Source organism: Scylla paramamosain, chromosome 33 (assembly GCF_035594125.1).
Source record: "Scylla paramamosain isolate STU-SP2022 chromosome 33, ASM3559412v1, whole genome shotgun sequence".
Taxonomy (NCBI): domain Eukaryota; kingdom Metazoa; phylum Arthropoda; class Malacostraca; order Decapoda; family Portunidae; genus Scylla; species Scylla paramamosain.
Genome location: NC_087183.1, coordinates 12,854,826 through 12,864,503, shown reverse-complemented (window position 1 = coordinate 12,864,503; position 9,678 = coordinate 12,854,826).

Sequence of the window (9,678 nt, the reverse complement as noted above, 5' to 3'; positions counted from 1 at the left end):
AATAGTAGTAGTAGTAGTAGTAGTAGTAGTAGTAGTAGTAGTAGCAGTATTAGTAGTATTTTATAAGTTGTTATTATCGTTGTGGTTGTTATTCTTTACTTTTTCTTTCTTGCTTTCCTCCTCCTCCTCCTCCTCTAACTCCTCCTCCTCCTCCTCCTCCTCCTCCTCCTCCTCCTCCTCCTCCTCCTCCTCCTCCTCCTGACCTAGAAACACAACCTTGGAAGAAAAAGAAGAGAAAACTAATACTTATACATGAAAAAGCAACAACATTCCCCGTAACACTAAACCCAGCCCCTCTTAGACGCGGACGTGAAATTCCAGACAGGACCCGTGACAAAGGAAGACAAGAAGCAGCAAGGAGAGGGAAATTAAGATAAGCCAAGACACATTACTCTGATACTCACTCGTTAAAAACTTGATAACAGCCGTACTCAGCAGTAATGACAGACTAACCCAAACGACGCGGTGATAAGGGAACCCTGCCGCTGATAACAGAAGACTGACACCTTGCGCAGCTCTTCGGACTCGGAAACGGATGATCAAACGGATTTCTCGACTCTAAGCTGTAAAGAGGAGTCGCTCTTGTGGTAAACGGCGTTAAATGATGGTGTTTTAGTCGGTTTTCTGAAGGACTGCAAGGAAAAATCGTCGTTATGAGGAAGTGCATTATGTATTACTGTTTAAACTCCACGAACTGTAAGGAAATGTCGTCCTTGTGGGGAACTGTTTTGAAGTCCTCTTTTTCATCCCTCGAAATCCTACAGGTTATGCAAGGAAAAATCGCCGTTATGAGGAAGTGCATTACGTGTTATTGTTTTAAGTCAGATTCCTTCATGAGCTATAAGGAAAAGTCGTTCCTCTGGGGCCTTGAAGTGCCGTCTTTAATACCTCGAAATCCTGCAAGACCTAAGAGGAAAAATCGACCTAAAGCGTATTTTGTGCTGCTGTTGTATAGTTTAGTTTAGTTGTTAATGACACTAACATTTTTTTTTTTTTTTTACTTCTTTTCGGTAAGCTTAAATGATTCTGCTGGTTAAAATATATCTACAGGTACTAAAAGATTTAACCTACCGGATCATAAATTTTCGTTTCCTTATTGCCTTTTGAAATTCAACTTTAAATCTGTATCGTACTTTTCTGTTAAGCTTGAACAAAAATACAATTATAATTACTAAAATGACTTTTTATTGTCAGTGGTGCTTTGCGAAATGAATCATTAAACTCTTACCAGACCCTTTCATTAAGCTTGACGAGCACAAAATCAACCTCCCTTTAAAGGCACTAAATATTCGAGCATTCTTGTCAGTGACGTCTATTTAAACCATAGCCTAAAGATGCACCAGTCCATTTTACTACGCTTGAGGGAATCATATTTTTCACTAAGTATTTTTTAAGCATGAGGAGGAATCGTACCAGTGCAAGAATTAATCCAAGCCTCCCTCACGGCACAGTGGCAGAGAAGACCACACACCCAGCTCATACATCATTAGCGCAAGCCAGAGTCACATCCCTGAGTAACAACGATAAGGACGCAACACGCAAGCGATAGGGGAGATAAAACAGTAAGTGGGGATATCATAAAGGCCTCCATTACGTCCCTTTCTCCTATCTCACCACCTTATCATCACCCTTATGTCGCCACTCTTAAGGGCCAAAGTCCAGATGGAGATTAGACGTGAGGTAACCTAATTTCGACCTAAGGAAACTGAAGGGAAACTTGTGTACCCTGTTTTGGGGAGGTTAACAATGTGGTCCTCTTCCACGCCACCCCTGCCAATCCTGCCCCCAATTGTGTAAATCTAGGCCATGTGGTAATGTGGTAGTGGTGGTGGTGGTCGTGATGGTAGTGGTAGTGGTAATGGTAGGGTAGTTCTATTGGTATTTGGAGTTATGGTCGTAATGATGGGGTGTGTTAGAGAGAGAGAGAGAGAGAGAGAGTTGGGGTGGGGTAAAGAAACCATTCATAAATAAATTCGTTAGTACATGCAAGCAAAACCCACAACATTTACACACACACACACACACACACACACACACACACACACACATTCCCAGAACAACGTAAAAAAAAAAAATCTATGACGGGACCAGTATAAACTTAGACAAATTCGTATAAGTATTACATAACACCAAAACAAAAACAAAAACACACAAAAGAGCATCGCGGAATATCGAAACATGAATATTCAACATCGGAAACTGAGCAGAGCCACCGATAATAACAATAACAACCATAATAATAACGATAATGATGATAATTACCGGTAATGTCAGCGGGGAAAAAAAAAAATAGAGCCGAAATAGGAAACGGACGAAAACTCCCATTTTCTTTAAGGCACGTGTTTGGCGCGACGTGTCAGTCAATCAGTAAGTGCCAGAAGGGCCGCCACGCTTGATAGTGCCACATAACTCCCAGGCACTCCCTCTTTCCATGGCTCCAGCACCCCCCCAACCCCTCCTGCTCCCCGCCTCCCTTCCGCCGGCTCATTCCTCCCCGCGCCCTCCCGTCGCCTCCCCTCGCCCCAGCCCATCGATTCAAAGCTGGTAGTGGCTGTGTCTTCCACGTGTTTCTGGGTGTCCGCGTTGCTGTGTGGGTGGTGGTAGTGGTAGTAGTGGTAGTAGTAGTAAGTAGTAGTAGTAGTACTAGAAGTGGTGGTGATAGTGATGTTTCCGTGTTACTACCACCACCACTACCACTAATAATAATACTAATATTACTACTGCTACTACTACTACTGCTGCTGCTACTTGTACTACTACTGTTACTACTTTTACTACTACTATTATTACTTGCACTACTACTGCTACTACTAATACTACTACTACTACTACTACTGATAAGATGAAGAAGAATTATACACAACTACCACAATTAATACTTCGATGTTTACTACCACTACTACCACCACCACCACCACGAACTCATTTTTTTTTTTCTTACTTTATTTTTCTCTCTCTTTAATTGCGTGAATTCCATCCGGGAATCATTAAGGAGACGCTAAATAATTTCCTTGATGTTCTCTAATTCTGGCTGTGAGTTTCGCCACCCGAATAACGCAAGTGAATGTAATAATATTTTTGGGAGGTTGTTGTTAACTCGCCTGAGCCCATTCATTAAGCAGCCCGAGGGGAAAATAAGTGAATAACTGCTTTATAATTTATTCACTGCATTAAGGGCTGCCGGCGGGAGAGTACACCTCGTAACTTTACCTAAACCTGTAATATTAATGATAATAATACTCGTAATGATAGAAGTAGTAGTAGTAGTAGTAGTAGCAGTAGTAGTAGTAGTAGTAGTAGCAGTAGTAGCAGTAGTTGTTGTTTTTGTAGTAGTAGTTGTAGTATTAGTAAGAAGAACGAAAAGAATAAGAACAAGAAAAGAAGAGAAGGAAAAGTAGTAGTAGTAGTAGTAGTAGTAGTAGTAGTAGTAGTAGTAGTAGTAGTAGTAGTAGAAAAGACATGTGTATAGCCTATATGTGGGTGTGTTTGTGCGTGCATGCGTGAGCAGTGACATGACCCGGAATTAAGCTGTCACGCCCTGTTCGCCGCTAACCTGACCTCGCAGAAAATCATCATTAAAATATATGCAAATGATGCTTCGTAATTTACATGGCGTCGGCACTAATTGTTCCAAGAGTATAAATATATATTCAATTTCAATAGCAAGCTGTCAGCCCTTGTGTGTGTATGTGTGTGTGTGTGTGTGTGTGGGTGTGGGCGGGGGGTGGGAAGTAACCAACCAAATGTCTCTTTTATTCGTTTGTCTGTCTAAATCAATGCCTTTCTTTTTTTTTTTTTCTTTCTCTCTCTCTTTTATCTAATTGTTAAAACACAGACATACACAAATGGTAATACTACTAATACACAGAACAGCTGTTAACTATGTGCTTCAAAGCCATACAATTCAATTTAATGGTTATGAAAATAATGATGGTAATGCATATGTATCCGTTTTATTATTGTATTGCGCGTATTATCATCAAAACAAGAAATAGAAGTGACAATGTAGCATATGTTACTGCTGTTGTTGTTGTTGGTGGTGGTGGTGGTGGTGATGGTGGTGGTGGTGGTGGTGGTCTATTATTATTATTATTATTGTTATTATTATTATTATTATTATTATTATTATTATTATTATTATTATCATCATCATAAGTGAGGTGTTAATCTAGTATCGTGTGTGTGTGTGTGTGTGTGTGTGTGTGTGTGTGTGTGTGTGTGTGTTGAGGAGAACAATGTGTCATAAACCAAAGTTGTCCTCTCTTCAATAACATGCAGTATTACAATAACATACGCATTACAAACACTTAATCCTTCCCCTGCAGGACAACTTCTTTAATCACCTGCAGCAATTCAAACACATTTTCATACAAGTGTTTCCAGTAATTCTGCAGCCAAGACAAAATGTAACTTCCAACTCTCTCTCTTCTTTCTGTATGCCAATATAAACAATTCTTCATAGTAATCCAAATAGTAACAATATTTCACACACATTTCTTCAATGGTCTCTTAAATAGTCCCATAAGCGAGTCAGAATTTAACCTCCTTTTCTATTTTCTTGTTTGTACCAATGTAAACAACTCTCCAAAGCACTCTAAATGGTAACAAAGAACGACCGTAGATGTAAAAAGTATTAAAAATCATGCAATATTTCACTCACATTTCCTCACTAGTCTCTTAAGTAGTTTCATAATCAAGTCAGAATTTAACCTCCTTTTCTGTTTTCTTGTTTGCGCCAGTGTAAACAACTCTTCATAGCACTCTTAAATGATAACAAAGAACGTCTGTAGCTGTAAAAAGTGAAAAAATCTTGATAAGTAGATTAGCTTCAGATTCGTATCGAGAGAATTTCAACGAGAGAGCTGATTTATAAGCCCCAGGTGGTGAATGACGAGCACTTGCGATAAATTGACGGTTCAGAGTGCAGTGGACGTGCTAATTGATACAAATGAACGAGGAATAGAACACGCAGAGGAGGTCTTGTTCCTTGATAATATTCCTGACACCACCGAGGCGACAGGTGAATAATAGCGTTCCTCCTCACTCCTCAGCAGCCTCGAGAAATTGTAATAGGTGGAAGGTTGCGAGAGGGGCGGATGAGTGAGTGATTACAGATGAACGACGGGGAACAGAAAACGTCAGACACTTCATGTTTCTCGATGATATTCCTGACACAACTGAGACAGCGGATAAAAGAATGACATTGCCCTCAGCGCCCCCTGGACAGATTAAATGCGAGAATATAACGAGGGAAGCATACGAAGTGGGGATCACAGGTAAAAGTGTATTGTGCTTCGTGTATTTGCTGCGAAAACGTGAAACTGGAACATGGGAGGACAAGGGAAGCTAGAAATACACTTTTTGATCACCGTGCCCAAGGAGTTCTCGCTAGACTTTCACCAAGAAATGTTGGTATGATTGCACGACATTGAATTATTACCTCGATCACTGTCTGTTTCTGGTTCTCTGTTGTACAATGACATCCACTATTTCAGGACAAAATAATCGAGACAACCTTGGAACTAAATTAGCTTATCTGATTGGATCTTTTTTTCTAGCGGACTCTTTTTAGAAACGATAATGAAGTGGGTGTTTTTGTGGCATTTTGAAGGTCTTGTCAACTTCATGCACCCGTGGAAGGAAAGGGAAGAGGACAGGATGTTCTTTGCTTACGTGATTGTACAACTGGAAACTAAACACATAGAGATCATAAGAAATAGTGCAGCGGAATCAGGAGTACAAGAATCAAAAGTAAAGTGGAAGAAGCCAAGTGGTTGAAAATATTACAGTAATCAATAGTAATAGTTAGTAGTAATAACAACAACAACAACAACATCAACAACAACAACAACATCCACACACCACCACCACCACCACCACCAGCAGCAACAATAACGTAAGATTTGTTCCAGAAATAGACGAAAAAATATATCAATGTGATTTCGTCCTTCCCATTCATTTTCCCTCCATTCTTCCCTCCCTCCCCCTCCTTCCCTCCCTCTCCCCTTCCCTCCGTCATAATGGATTCCGGTGACACGGGAGGCAAATCAGACAGTATTGAATGCCAAGTAAAAGTTTCGTCTGAGGAACAAATATGAATAATTCCACGGGCGAATTAATTAGATGATTTAAATATGGATAAAAAAATAAGCAGATACAGTTTTTGTTTGTCCAAGAGAGAGAGAGAGAGAGAGAGAGAGAGAGAGAGAGAGAGAGAGAGAGAGAGAGAGAGAGAGAGAGAGAGAGAGAGAGAGAGAGAGAGAGAGAGTTTATCATTAGCATATTGTTAATTTAATGTAAGTTTAATTTCCTAATATGACCAAGGCTATTGTTACTCCATATTTTTCTTTTTTTTTTCTTTTTCTTTTTTTTCCTTTTACCTTTTATCTCATTTTCTCCGTCAGTTCCTCACTTTTCCTCACCGTTCTCCTTCTCATTTCGTTATGTAACTCCCCTCTTCCCATATCATCTTAGTTCTCTTTTTCCTCTTTCCTTTCCTTTCTCTTTCCTCTTTCCCTATCTTTTTTTTTTTTCATTTTCCTTCTTGTCTCACCCTTTTTATCACCATTATGCTTTTCCCTTCCTTATCCATCTTTTCACTTTTCACTTTTTTTTTTTTAATTCCCCTCTCTCTCTTCCACTCCTCTTCCTACCCTTCCTTCCTTCTATTCTTCCTTTTTTCCCCTCCATCTCTCAGTCATTCTCTCCAGCCGTCCCTTGACCTCCATCCCAATGTATGCAATATATGCCCTTAAGGGAGGGATGGAGGGATGGAGGGAAGGAGGGAAGGAAGGTAATGGAGGAGCAAGACATGTCGAGCCACCGCAGCATCTTTCCTCCATTAGTTTAGTCACCGCTAGTCTTCCTTTTTCCTGTCGCCTTTTAGTCCAGTCTCGGTGTTTCAGTCGTGGCAGTCTCTTATAGTTCATTAAAGGTCATATTTTACTCTAGCACAGTCGCAGTCCAGAAATTTTGGGACTTTCGTAAGGGTATGTTAAAGTAAGCTGCAAGAAGCCATCAAGACCTCCACGTGGCTGTCCCTGTATATACTAATAACGTGCTTATCTTTTTCCACTACAATCATTATCCATGTATTTGTTAATCTTCTTTTAAAATTCCCTTATGATTCGGTACTAACGACCTGATTGCTGAGTCTATTTAAATAATTTCATGTATTACTCTGAGAACCAATTTCTTCCTATCCCTTTTTTTTCAATTCAAACTTCATTAAGCTTGAACTTGTTAATACCATTTGCCGTTACTCAAATCTTACTTATTATCAGTCATGGTTTGTTAATTACCTTACGGTTTACTCATACTGTACATACCATCAAGCACTGTCTTGGAAATAGTGCAATATGTTCGCAGAAACTCAAAATTTAACTCACTTACAGCTACAGTTTACTAATATTGATACCACATAGGCCAGTCACACTCATGTCACTCATACTTCACGCTCTGTCACTCATAACCTAAACCACTTCCATCACAGGTAAGATAAGGTCAGTCATGAAGCAAAGATAAAGATAAAAAGATAAAACATAGTATGATCTGATTGTCCCTCGATTCTTGTGTGTCAGATTATGAGGTCAGGTCAGGTCGGGTCAGAGTCATTATGAAAGGCATCAGTGTGACCTGTTTGACCTCCAGTGCTGGTGTGTGTGTGTTAACTAGCCCGGCATATTGAGTGTCATAATCTGCATATTATTGAACCCTACTTTGCAAATACAGGATTTTATGAGGTCAAGTTACGCCCACGTGTGTGTGTGTGTGTGTGTGTGTGTGTGTGTGTGTGTGTGTGTGTGTGTGTGTGTGTGTGTGTGTGTGTGTGTATGTGTGTGTGTGCCCGCAGGTGTACATCCGTGAATATACACATAAGAATTCCGCCCGAGCCTGTGTGTGCTATGTGCGCCGCCATTGTTGTGTTAATAAGGTTATCGTTATGAATACTGGCCGACCAATAGAGAAAATGAGACAAAAAAAAATACCATTTACCTCATTCATTTTACAATAGAGAGTGGCCTACATTTCACCCTTTCCCCCCAACCCACAACCCTTCCCGACACCAGGCTATCACAGTACTATTTTTTTTTTTTTTTTTATCAAATGTGTCGAATAGAAATTAAAAATAAGCTGGAAATAAAATACGGAGAAGTAGGTGAAAAATCATAATCGCATTTGACAGGCTTTTTTTATTAATTCCACAAAAGGAGGCTTGAAACCTTTTTATTGAGTACCTGTAGACTGGAGTCCTTCATTTTTTTCAGACCCAATTACTTTTGCACTAATTGTGGGGACGTTTGAATGGAATATTGGCGCTGAGTGTCAGAGAGAGAGAGAGAGAGAGAGAGAGAGAGAGAGAGAATGTGTGTGTGTGTGTGTGTGTGTGTGTGAGTTTAAGTGGAACAGAAGCGTTAGAGAGTAAAAGAGAAAGAGACAGAAGCTGCAGGGGATCAGTGCTAGGACTGTATAAATGAGAGGAAAAGAGGTAAAGAGGTGCATTGTGGTGATGCCATGTGTGGTTTTCCTCCTCGCACGTGTGGGCGAAGTAAAGGGCTGAGATCATTAAGAGGACAATTAGTATTATTTTACGTAAGAAGGACTCTGGCGAAGGGCAACAAAAACTGGTGGAGAGAAATACACACACACACACACACACACACACACACACACACACACACACACACACACACACACACATTAAAGGTGCCAGTCCCTGAAGAAGACAATTCGAAGGCAAGCCCAAAATTACCTGGGTGTCTTGAAACATGAAAACGTAAGAAAATAAAGGGAAGCTGCAAGAAGCCATCAGGCCTACACGTGGCGGTCCCTGTATTAAACATACCTACTTATTTCCATCTATCATCCTCATTCATAAATTTGTATAATCTTCTTTTAAATCCTCCATAATGGCTCAGGACTAACAATCTGATTACTAAGTCTACTCCATTCATCTATCACTCCTTCGTCTTGAAAAATTATACAAGTAACAGTGTATTCTATGGAGCATCACGTTGTTACAGTACAAGTTGTATCTGAAAGAAATTGCAACTCTGGAACTGTATTCTCAAACTTTTAAATGGATATCTTTGGTACTTTTAATAGGATCTATTGAAAGTGATTGAAGTTTTTAAGGTATTCATGACTCTAGTGATAGTTTAACAAAATATTTATCACTAAATAGGAAGTACTCACTAGGACTCTACTAATCACCTCCGTAGCCTTTGAAAATTATTGATGTTCGAAACAGAGAAAGTGTCTTGGGTTATCTAAACAAGGAAAAGAGGGAGAGAGGAAAAATGAAAGAGAGTAAGTGAACGAGAGAAAAAAGAAATGGAAATAGAAAGGAGACCTATAGAAAATTTATAGATATATGGAACGGGGAAAAACGTGAGAGAATTAAGCAAAAAAAAAAAAAGGGATAAATGAAGAAGGGATGAAAAAATAAATAGATAAATACATGAAAGTAACGCATGGAAAAGCTATAAACATACGAAACAGAAGGAAAGAAAATGCGAGTTAACCAAATGAGGGAGAGAGAGAAATAGAAAAGGACAAGGATGCAGAGAAAAAAATAATGACACAAAAAAACAAACAAAAACAATGAACGGGAACATTACAACCCTGCGAATAAAGAAAAAAAATATGAGTTATGCAAAGAAGAGATAGAAGAGAGAG